The following is a 10,719-nucleotide window of genomic DNA, read 5'->3' as shown; positions in this document are numbered from 1 at the left end:
GGCGGGGTGGAGACCGGCCAGGCGGAGGCTGCTGTAGCATCCCTGCGGAGCGCAGGCCCCCGTCCTGCCCTTGAGCCCCCGCACCTTCCTGCTGGGCCATGCCAGCTCCGCTCTGTCGGACACGGATGTGAGGAAACGTGATCCCTGACACCTTTCGTGAAGCCGCAGCCACGCTGGCACGACCGCGCTTCGCCCGCTAGAGCTTGTTGTGCTCCTGGGCACGGTTTCGCCGACAGCGCTGCAGAGCACAGCGTTTCCTATGTAGTTGCGTCCACACCAGCAGTGTTTTTCAGCGTGGCGCACTAGTATTCGGGTGCCAGGGAAGTGCTCCCACCGTGCCAAAAATGGTCGGACTCTGCCACAGCCGGGCACAACATGCTACAAGGAGGGGAGGAAGAGTACCTTTGGGTGTGATGGCGCTCAAAATTTTCCTGGCAGGACGGGAATCCTTTCAGCCAAGCGTTGTAGTGTAGCTGAGGCCCTAGCTCTGCCTCCCCTCTCCACCATGAATAATTGCGCCTCCCCTCTCCCTGTTAGCACCTTCTGTTTTCACACCTTTCTTTCAGCCTGGTCTTTTGATTTTTCCTTTCATGAGTCTGGCCATATTTGGTGTTGGTCTTCTGAAAGTCCCAGCCCCAGGAGGCAAGGGTTTGAGGGGATCCTCTCAGCTTTCTGAGAGTCTCACAGGAGACACAAGGCTGTAGTCCTCTGCAAAAGCTTGCAAACATGCCTTTCCTCTCCCCTCCTCCTCCCCCAGGCTCAGAACCCAGGACACCAATGTAAAGAACCCCACCATGCTGGTTTTGTTGATATGTTATTGATTTTTAAACCAAACTCATGCCCACCCCACCTCCTCTCCGGGGTAGAGCCATGGCCTGAGGGGAGCGGCAGCAGTGGCTCTGTCCATAGCAGCGGGTTAGAGCTGCATCCCAGTGCGCGAGTGGCTGGCAGAGGGAGAAGGCGATTGCAATGTGACCTCCCCCTCATCCATTACTCCTCATGCTGCTGGCGGTGTGGCTGGCACAGGGGTTCTGGTGGCAGTGACAGCAATGAGTCCCGCTGCCCCACTCTGCCCTCCTGTGCCAAGTACCGCCCACTGGGCTGCAGAGGTGGCTCCGGCCCATGTCAATCCAGCCAGACTGCAGCCCTGTGCACACTGTGCGTGCACAAATATGGGGGGTCAGGAGTGAGGAGCATGGGCATGGCCAGGAGGCTGTTTTCTACTTAAACTATTTACTGGGTTGGGACTCATTGGTGATGTGTAGGGGGTGCACGCAGGTGCATGTGTACCCCCTCCTAGTGAGACTTAGGGCTCGCCAGCATTGAGGGTGATTGTATGGGTGTAGCTGCATGGATAGACTTATACTGGTTTAAGCACTCCATACAAGTGAGGCACAACATGGCGTACAGGGTGTGACTATCTGTAGCCTACCCTCAGTTGGAAGCCATTGGGTTGGTTGCCACCTTGCCTCCACCCTATGAAGACAGGCTCTAGAGCAGGGGCAGGCAGTCTGGCCTGCAGGCTGGATCAGGCCCATGGTGGACTCTATTTCCCAGCTGCCCCTGCCTGTGTAACTGTGGCTGGCCATGACTGTGGGGCCAGGGTTTCCATGGAGACCAGCCCCAGCAGCGCTGGCAGGATGTGCGGCTGGGTGGGGAGCTGCTTGGGGCCAGGATCTTGCAGTGGTGACAGCATGGTCTGGAGCCAGGACAGAACTGCAATCTGCCCTGGCTCCAGACCATGCTGTCACTGCTGCAAGATCCTCTCCCTGACCCTGGAACAGCTCTCTGCCCAGCCACAAGTGCTGCCAGTGCTGCTGGGACCAGTCTCCATGGAAACCCTGGCCCCAGGCTGTCACAGCCCCACAGCTGCTGGGCTCTCCATGGAAACTGGCTGCAGTTATGCAAGCAGGGGCTGCCGGGAAATGGAGTCTGGCTGCCAGCTAGCTCCAGTCCATTTTGCCTACCCCTGCTCTAGGTTACAGCCCCTTTGGAAACTGTTTCCTGCCTGGGGCGGGTCTTGCAGCAGATAGTTGGGTTGTTCTGGCTCCGCACATTTAGCAGCTGTGGGACTTGTTATCTGGCCTAGGTCTTGCACACCCAAGGCTGAACACTGATCTGCACCATAGAGATTGGAACCTATTAACCAGTTTGGGCGGCATGGCGCGTTTCCATCCCTGGCACTTCAACTTATGGTAGGGAGCTGGGGGTGGTATAGATGTTAAGGTGCATGGTTGACAAGCCAGAGGTTGCAAGTTTGAGGCTGTAGCAGAAGTGCTTATGTGGTGACCTGTCAGATTCCAACAAATCTGTGAATTTTGCTAAATACCTTGTCACAAGGACACACACAAAAGGAAAGGAATTTATAGTAACCCACAAACTTTTGTAGTGTCACCAACCTAGGCTCCCCATGAGTTTGGTTTAAAAATCAATAACATAGTAACAAAACCAGCATAGTGGGGTTCTTTACATTGGTGTCCTAGGTTCTGAGCCTGGGGAAGAAGGAGGGGAGAGATAAGGCATGTTTGCAAGCTTTTGCAGGGAACTGCAGCCTTGATGACTGGCGTGTCTCCTGTGAAACTCTCAGAAAGCTGGGATGATCCCCTCATCCCTTGCCTCCCAGGGCTGGGACTTCCAAAAGACAAACACCAAATATGGCCAGACTCATGAAAGGAAAAATCAAAAGACCAGACTGAAAGAAAGAGGTGTGAAAACAAAAGGTGCTAACAGGGAGTGGGCAGACAAAATTATTCACGGTGGTGAGAGGAGGTAAATAGGTACTAGGGTCTAAGCCATACAACAATGTTTTGCTGGCAGAAATCCTAGTCCAGCTTCTCTGAATTAACCACAGGCAGAATGCAATTACCCACAAGCCCTCTGTAGCTGAGGTCTTTCAAAGTGACCTACAAAGGACAAGAGACCTGTTGTGGAGCCCTTCCTGGTGCTTCTCTCTGACCCATAACAGGCCTCAGAACTGTATTCTCTTAACATTAGGAACTCAGGCTCTGCAGAGAACTAGCGGGGCTTTGACTTCATAAGTACGAAGGAAGTAACAACATGCCATGGTGCCACGGTGGCACTTAAGACTCCACTGTGCGCAGGTAGTGCAGACCCATGATGAGTGTCATATGAGTACCAAGACACATTTTTTCAGAGTGGTTCCACAGGAACAGATGGATGGATAATCCCTATTCCTTGTGAAGGGATACGCCATTTAATCAGACTGTTTCTGTGATTTTGCTCCTGATCTCAGAAGAGCTTTGTGTGCTAACGAATCGGCAGCCCTGATCCTTTTAACAAGCTACCCATCTCAGACCTGCCCAAGGGATCCACCTGCCCAGGAAAGACAAGACTGCATATCCTTGATATTGGTCAAACCAGAGGGTCTCAGCTTGGGGGAAGGGAGTCACAGGACTTGAGCGCAAGGGTCCTTGGCCCATGTCTTGGGGCAACATGTTGCCTGTGTGAGCTTTTGAAGGTATTTGCAGCTGCAGGAAATTTTGCTCTCTATGGATCCCTGTTTCTTCAGGTTGACAGGGCAACCAAAGCTCAGTGTTGCCCACAGCATGCTGCTTGCTCAGTGTTGTTGCCCCTGTTACTCTTCCATAGGGGTAATTGTGAGATGGATCCTAAATAGATCCCAGCTACATGGGAGAGAGGTTGTGGAGATGGCTCTGGTATGGAGAAGGGGTTCCAGGTACAGAGCAGGTTGGAGCTCCCTGTTCTGCAGTAAAAGTATTCAGGAAAAATAACCTGTGTTAACATTTCAGACCTTTTTGATGCACAAGCCCCAGTATCTTCTCATTTCTAAAGTCCTGGTGTCCAATTTTAGCCTCTACCACAGATGGCCTCTGCTAGGATTCTTGGCCATGCAGGCAGCCTGTGGAGCTGCCCACAGCCAGTGCTCTTTTTTGTCCATTAACTCAGGACATGACACTTTGCAGGTAGCAGCCTTTACAGGCACCTCCTTCCTCCCTCCCTCCCCAGCCATGGTCCAGACAGCTCAGAGATGGGCTTTCAGGCCTGTCCAGGAGTCAGCTGAGTGGCTGAAGAAGACCAGGATTAGGGGATACCAGAGTCAGGGACTCCGCCCAGAGGTGTGTGGAATATAGCAGCCAGAGCTGGAGGCAGCTGTGTATCCGAGCTGACTGCCTAGCTGGGCAAACCTTCTTGGCATAACCAGGCTCTGGCACAGGTCCAGCATTGATCCCCTGAGCACTGGACATAATGAGACAAAGTCTGTGCGAGAGAGGCCCAGGACTGCACGCGGGGGCTGAGGGAGCTCCCCAAGCAGGGACCAAACACTCTCGCTCTTTCTTTTTCTAGGTCAAGGTTGAAGGAAACAGTTGGAGCAGAGGGGCGGGTGGGGGGCGACTGCATGCATCTGTCTGCAGAGTGCATTCCAGCCTCAGGGCTTCAGCCCAAGACCTACTGGGAGCTGCCAAACCCCAGCCAGAACTGTCCAGCCTGCCCTCAGCAGCTGCCACAGACACTCAGAGGCGGTGGGCAATACAATAGGGAGGGACAGGATTGGTGTAGCACCATTTCTCCTTGTAGTCAACAGGAACTCAGCATTTCTCAGGAAGCCACTTCTGTTAAAGCTCCCCTGCTCCTTTGCTACCCCTCACTCTCAGATCTCCCTTCCCTGGCTACATGCCCCTCTCACCCACATCCAAAGGAACCTTTGGCCTTTTCTTTTACCTTGCCAGACTCCCCTCCTTCCACTTTCATCAGACCTGTTGCCCTTTCCCCAATAGGTGCTTCAGCATTCGCTGCTGTATCAGCTCCTCGGAGCTTAGATCTGACAATGGAGCCACAGCAGCAAGTGGGGCCTGAGAACCCAGCTTCCCCGCGAAAGGGGTGATCTGTATCCAGGAGATACAATGGATGTTCACACTGTACACTACTGGCTTTTTCTGCTGAAAAGCAAGTGCTGAAAAGCAAGTGTGTATGATCCTGGGGAGAGTGTCACAGTCATACAGCCCTGCCTCTGGCTCTTGATCTGGCTTGATCAGAGCTAGTTTGGGCAGTGGTGATGTATAGGGGGTGCACGGGGGTATATGTGCACCCCCTGAGAACACTGATGTACCCCTGACCGGCCACAATCCCCGCTTAAGTGATGAGCAGGCGGGAGTGCTGATGCCCCCTCTGCAAGCACCGGCCGGGGAGTGGGAGTGCCAAATGTAGTGCCGCGGCTGCTTCTGGGAGCACTGCAGCTGCTTCCCAGTCAGTGAGTTTTGCTGCGGGGGAAGTCCCCCCCAGGTCAACGAGATTGGCCACAGGGGACCCCCTTCCCCTCCGGTCAGTGAGATTGGCTGTGGGGGGACACCCCTCCCAGTTGGCCAGATTGGATGCACCCCCCCACCCTCGGTCGCTGACTAGTCACTGGGGGGGCATGTGCCCCCCCTGACTAAGGTGGCACCAGTCGCCCATGAGTTTGGGTATTGTTGCACTGTGCTGTACAGACCTAGCCATAGCTGAACTGCTGGCCTGGGACTGCAGAGACTTGAGTTCTATGCTATGTACTTGCAACAGCCTGGGACAAGTCACTTGGCTTCTCTACCTTGCAAAAAGCTAGGCTTGATCTCACAGTGACCTAGCTACACTGCACTAACTCCCTGTGTGAGCACTCACATTAAGTGCAAGGAAGCTTACTCCAGTCTGAAAGCACCTGTAGTTGCATCTCCTAGAACAGCGGTTCCCAAACTCTTGACAGATTGCACACCACCAATTTAAAATGATACAACCTTAAGTACCACCAGCAAATGTTTCAGTTCAATTTTTCAGTACCACCAGCAAATTTTTGTCATATAAAGTAATTATGATAAATCCGTTACCGCATGCCACTGACAAACTGTCTGCATACCACTGGTGGTACCCATACCACAGATTGGAAACTGCTGTCCTAAGAATAAATGCTGGGAAAAATACAGGGGGTAGGGTGAGAGAAAGGAACCTCCTTTGTCTCATCTTCAGTAGCTGCATCCTTGGGGCTTTTGCCCAGGAAGCAGAGTCTTGGCATCTAGAGTCCCCTCACCCAGTTTACAGCTGACTTTCCAGTCTGCACTGGATAAAATGGATGGCAAACACTGCACTCTACTGGGAGCAAGAGGCCTGGGCTCCCACCTTTCCAGAGCAACATCCAGCTTGATGAGCCATGTACTCTTCAGCTTGCTTTCTTCCTCCTGGCCCTGTATATCTCCCTATCTTGGCTACCCAGGAGGCCAGCTATCGGGGCCAAAACATGGGAGAGTTCTCCCGCCCTTCCTCCCCCCAAGAAAGGGAGAACTCTCCTATGCTTTGGCCCCATCTAACACCGGCTAGTTGTGGTGTTTTGTCCAGCTGCTAGCTGTGGTTTTGTGACTTGTCTGCATGCACTGAATCACACAAACATGCTTGCCATGTAGCAGGGTGTCCTTCCAGGGGTGGCCACAAAGCCCCTAGAGCAGGGGTGGGCAAAATGTGGCCCAGGGGCTGGATGCGGCCCGCCAGGCCCTTTCATCCTGCCCTTGGGGCCCCTAAAAATTTAGAAAATTAATATTAATCTGCCCTGGGCTGCCTGTCATGCGGCCCTCAATGGCTTGCCAAAACTCAGTAAGTGGCCCTCTGCCCAAAATAATTGCCTGCCCCTGCCCTAGAGCCTTTTCTGCCCTTGCCTACTCTGCTGTCATTGGATTGTCACCCCTTCTCTCACCTGCCACACCTTGCTGTAATTACTTTTATGAGGTTTCCCAGTCTGCTCTCACTAGTGACCGCTAGGCGGATGTGGTCACTGTCTTAGGGGATAACTGCATGGCTCTAGTGTCCACCCCTGCACCACACCTCAGGCCTCATAGGTGTTATCACTCCTTGGTGTTCACCTGATCTCACTCAGTCCCTCTCTCTGGGCTCCTAGACCCTCTCTGATCCCACACACCCTGCCCCTCTCTGGGCTGCAGACCTCCCACCAGGTCCCCAGTAACTTCCTCCATCCCTTAATTCCTTCCCAAAACTCCAGACTGCTGACCGTACTCTCCCTGCAGGCATTCAGGCGCTCCAGCTATGCTGAGCCGATGTTCCCTCAGCAGCCTCTGAGATCTTACTGCCAGCTCATCTCAGGGCTGGGGTTTATAGCCTTCCTAGGCCCAGCCTTCTCCTAATCAAGTGAGGCTTTCATTAGCCCTCCTCACCACTGGCAGGCTGCTTGTCATCTTAAAGTGGCAGGTCCCCCAAGTGCCCTGCCACTGTCCGCACTTCATGGGCAATAGAATCACAAACTGTGTGCAAATGTCCAAACTGCCACTTATGTGGCTGGGTAAGTGCCATTTATGCCCACAAAGAATAATAGCATCCTTCCATCTGTGTGCACAAAGTATGTCCATCACAAACATTCAAAATACCAAGGGTTCTCTTGAACGTAGCAGTCCAGCAGGCTATCAAGGCAAAGGTATACCGGTCTTGGTAGCCAGCAGCACAGAAAGGTGGTTCTTAAGGTTCTGGTATGGGACACAGCTCAGCCCAGAATTTCTGGCTTCCCACCAGGAGCTCTTTGCCAGGCTTTATGTCAGGAGCCCAAGTGGGTAAAATGTCCCAGTGTAGAAATAGCCTGGGCTGTTGGTGTGGTTAAAGTACTGCTTGTGTGTATTGGCAATTTCTCAGGCTCTGGTTTCATCAAGGCAGGGCCTGTCTCTGACAGGATGTTTACACCCATGCAGACAGACACAGGCTAGCTCATGGACTGCCAACAGCAAGGGGCTGCGGCACAGAGCTCACCGCAAGCTGCAGAACCTGCCTCAGAAGCTGGCTGAATCCACAGCTCACACTGGCTGTACTGCTGTCACCATGTAAGCTATCTTATAGCTAGCTTGGGTCTGTCTGCATGACTGCAGTGAAGACATAGCCTGAGTGTGTGTAACGTTGTACCTGGAACAATATTGAATAGATTTCAGTCAAAGCCTTCAGATACCGGTGTAATAGACTGTCACTAGTGTAATAGTGTAACATTGGTTGGGAGGAGGACTCCATGAGCAGGGTCTGCAGCCCAGGGAGAGAGGGACACCTGGAAATGAGGAATTAAAGCAGCGCTATCTTTTGCACATACTGAAAGATATCTTCCCAGAACAGGCTACCAGGGGACATCACAATGTGTTTCGTTTTTCAGTGTTTTCTCCACTCCCTTGCACAAGGATTATGACAGGGGCTTTTCAGCTCTATACCAGAATAGTATGACTACTGCTATTAATGTTAATATTATTCAGAATAATAATTCCTATAACACATAACAGAATTTAATGAAAACTATGCATTTCTCTACACAGGTCTTTGTTCATTCAGTTTCATTTTTATTTCATTTTTTTAGAAGCATCATAGAGAGGCACATTTCTTTATTTAATGAAAAATCAAAGCTTGCAAAGTTTGAGTTATTTCTGACACATAATTGGTAAAGCTACAAACATTATTAATACAATATACTTCTAGAGAGATCTGATTTGGGCTACACAGCTCAGACAAGAAAGCAATAAAACAGTGAGGTACAATTCACACTTGATTGCTCACACTAAAGTCAGCTTTGTCTTAAGGTCTCTTCCTTCCCTTTTTTCTCCCCAGGTGGTGAGAAAGAACAAATTCTCAGCCTGTGTCTAATTGGGCACACACATGCATACTCACAGGCACACACACAATCATAACTTCTTTCACCCACACACTCACGCATGGCAAATCACCTTTTTATTTCAAACACACACTCATTTCTTTCACACACAATCCCTAACCCTCTCACATACACAAAATCTCCATCTTTTTCAAGTACGCACGAGTGCACATACCCACGCTCATTTTTTTGCCCACACACACATACACACAGTTTCTCTCTCTCTCCCCCACAGCCCCCTCAACACACATAAACACACACAGTGCTCAGTTCCAGATCTGGCTCAGACACCAGCACATAAGGCATCTGAGCCAAGTGAACACATTTGGCTCTTAAAAGTCTTGCTTGAAAGGCCAAGTGTGGAACCAGGCCCTTTAGCTGGGAATTCACATGTGAGAAATGGACTCGTTCAGAATCTGTCTCTTGGTCCCATGACTGTAACATGCATGATCCTAGCCCCTCGGGGGAGGTCCATTTGTATGTACCTAAGTCCTAAGTCTAAGGTGACTCTTAATTCCAGGGGCATGGCTCAGAAGAATGTTAGAGCACTGCAAAGCAGAACCAAATCCCATGTCTTTTCAAGGTACAAGTCAATTCATGTTCAATCTGCACTTCTAAATACCTTTCCCAGTACAAAATTTTCAAGGAATCCAGCATTATATAAGGGAAGCACATGGTACAGCCATATTCCCATTACAACACAGCCTGGCCCCACCTATTCCCTTAGGCTTATTTTCCAAATATAAGAGCTCTGGAAGGTCTCTCAAAGCAAAGGGTTTGATTCTCCCTATGTCACCCTACTTTTACAGTTAGGATATCCGCTACTTTCAGTGGATTCACTCGTGACTTACACCACAGTAAGGCAGAGGAGAGTTAGGACCAAAAAACAAGGGGCTTTCATCTACAAGGTGCTAAGCACCCTGAACTGCCATTTAGGCTGGTCAGTGCTGAAAGTGCTCAGCTCCCCATGGAACTACCTAGCACAGGGGTGGGCAATTATTTCAGGCGGAGGGCCGCTTACTGAGTTTTGGCAAGCCATTGAGGGCCACATGACAGGCAGCCAAGGGCAGATAAATATTAATTTTCTAGATTTTTTAGGGGCCCTGCAGGCTGGATAGAATGGCCTGGCGGGCCGCATTCGGCCCACGGGTCGCATTTTGTCCACCCCTGACTTAGCACCTTAGCAACCTATAGGTTGGGATTATCCAGTGAAATAAAACTAGAGAGGATGTGATCCAAGACCCACTGACATGCATGGAAAAAAACCCTGTTGACTTCCACAGGCTTTGGTGAAGTTCATGGGTTTTTTTGAAGCATCATACTGGCTCACAGTTTCTAATGCTAAATCAGGCTTTCTATCTCACACAGTTCTTCCTTACATCTCCTGTAGCTCTAAGATGATAACAATGGGAAAAGCAACAGCAAATTAATAGTTTCAAGTGACTGCTTGTGGTCAGTAGGTCTTCCTGGCTACCTACCAGCACCTGGGCTGCTGGGAAAAATTCTAAATTCATGTGCATGAGTGTGAACCCAGACCATCCTACCCATGTCAGGAAAGGGGACTCCAGTTTTGCATGGGTGTAAGTGTGGAATATAGTTCAGCCCCTTGTGCTTAAACTTGGGAATGTTTCAGTTAAAACTAAATTGTAATTAAAAAAATAAGACTATTATACGTATATGCATCTGAAAGACAATGACATTGATGTGCTGGACATCAGTCTGTGACGAACATCCTTTAAAAAGCCTTTCTTGGCTGTCCTATGTTGTCTGTTTCCCCACACACAGGCCCTTGATATTCCTTTGTAAAGCAAAGGCACAATCTACATATCTTTAAATACACTCATTAAATAAATTACAAACACCTCTTACCACTAGCGCAAAATATACAGGTAATTTCATCCACTCCCTTTTTCATTTGTTTTGTTTTAAACAAAATCTAACAGCAAAAGCCTCATAATTTCTTGTTTATATATCTATTGTTCTCATAATTTCCCGCATGCCAACCCACCCTCCTCCCCCACACCCAAACATTTCTTTTCCTCGTATTTACATGTTCAATTCCCTGGGAAAGACACTGATCAGTTAACACA

The 10,719-nt window shown here is 50.3% G+C and overlaps 1 long non-coding RNA gene across 1 annotated transcript in view; it reads left to right on the top strand.

Moving 5' to 3' along the window:
• The window catches only part of LOC112549260, a 30,423-nt gene that overhangs the window by 7,731 nt on the left and 11,973 nt on the right, over nt 1-10,719 (top strand). The gene's annotated exons all lie outside the window — the stretch shown is intronic.

This window comes from Alligator sinensis, unplaced genomic scaffold (assembly GCF_000455745.1).
Source record: "Alligator sinensis unplaced genomic scaffold, ASM45574v1 scaffold444_1, whole genome shotgun sequence".
NCBI lineage: Eukaryota > Metazoa > Chordata > Crocodylia > Alligatoridae > Alligator > Alligator sinensis.
This window is presented reverse-complemented; position numbering and strand designations above follow the sequence as displayed.